Genomic DNA, 1,688 nt, shown 5'->3' on the forward strand with positions numbered 1-1,688 from the left:
TCTAAGCCTCAGGTATAGCTACAGAGACCATCTATTAATTTCAGGCTTGAAATCAGCAGGTAGGCTAATAGGCGCAAATGAACCAGTCCTAATAAACGTCCCGACTCCCCTTCTGTAAATCTTGACATTGATTGTTTTTCTGGCGTTGCTCTCGGGTGAGGAATTGGATGCCGCGGGTCACAACAGAGGCAACCAGGCCAGGCGGTATCTAGTTAGCTTCTAGCGGCACATTGAAGATGAACAGAGTCGTCTTCTTTTGCGATGCCTAAACAAGGTAGTTATTGATGATTTTCCATGGATCCAGCTGTCAACAAAGCCTTAGTTTATACCCGCGTCGCTGAAAATGGCGTTCTGGGACATCTCTCTACTAACTCTCATCAGGCCCACTGTGTCGAGTTGGCCGTAGAAGCCCATGAGCTTTCAGAAATGGAGGTTCGAGACGATTGCCGCAGATAACCAGCCTATGATCCCGAGGTTCTCACGGAGAGAGAACCTCACACGAATGATCTGTCCTTGAACTTCTTCAGCCAGTTCAGCAGTGTTATATTTCACGTTGCCACAGATGAATAATATACCTCTGAAACTGGCTGTGCAGACTTTTCGACATGTCAAGTAACGCCTGGATTTGTGAGAGCGCCAGATGATATGGCGGATCTTTTTTCATCGAATGCCTATATTTATTTAGGATTTTACACTTGCGATGCAAAGAAACCTTTTTTCAAAGCTCGGATGGGAACTTCCTTTTTGTTCAACATGCTTGATGCCTGAATTGCTTAGAAAATCCGCATCACGGGCGGGCGACCCGATCGCCATTATGCTTATTCTATATGTGTCCAGTCACCAGGGGAGAGACGCAGAAAATGCACCAACAATATGCTACAAAACATCAGCAGTGCGGGCCTAGAGACACTAAAACTTAGAAATTTGAACACTCGGCGAGTGAGCTTGGATTGAACAAACTGTCTGACGATGCATCAGATCCAGAGAACTGCCACCACAACAGCCAGCCACAGCTCCCACTCACCACCCTACACTTAAGCCAACAGGGCAACCTTATACACCGACCCCCTTCTGCTGTTCTCAACACCGCCTTTCATGTTAACAAGGCAAATGTTTCCCTTTCGTTTTCTTCTTCTTATTACCTGACTATTGGTGAAATCAAACAACTTTCCACGTCCGTCCCCAAGGCCAAAAGTCATCAACTCCGGCACCTCAACGATGCGCGATAGACCGCTAAAATTATCCGACTGCATCCTGCTTATCCTGTCCATGCTGTGGTTCTTCGTGTATAACCCCACTTCATCACCCCGGGCAAGGCTTGGATCAGTAGATCGAAATTCGTTAGTATTCTCTGCGTGACTGACTCAAGCAAGTCTGGTTTTCAATGCAAGAAATAAGTGGCAATTTCCGGGTTTCTTTCGGAGGTTCGAGGCCCATACCCGAATGCTGTCCCGCTGTGTGATATTTCGGTGATCTCGGACTTGTGATTGTTCATAGCGAACTCGGCCAATGATAGCCAGTTGGGCCAGTCATCTTGAGTGTAGTCGACGTAGGCCGGAAGATAATACTGAAGGATCTGATTCGAGTTCCCCGACTTTCCGTCTGTCTCGGTGTGGTACGCCGCGGACAATTTTGTGGCGATTTTCAGCTGTCATCAAAGGCGTTGCTACAGTCTTGAACTATGAAGT

Source organism: Colletotrichum gloeosporioides (genome assembly GCF_011800055.1).
Source record: "Colletotrichum gloeosporioides strain Lc1 chromosome Unknown consensus_18, whole genome shotgun sequence".
Lineage (NCBI taxonomy): Eukaryota > Fungi > Ascomycota > Sordariomycetes > Glomerellales > Glomerellaceae > Colletotrichum > Colletotrichum gloeosporioides.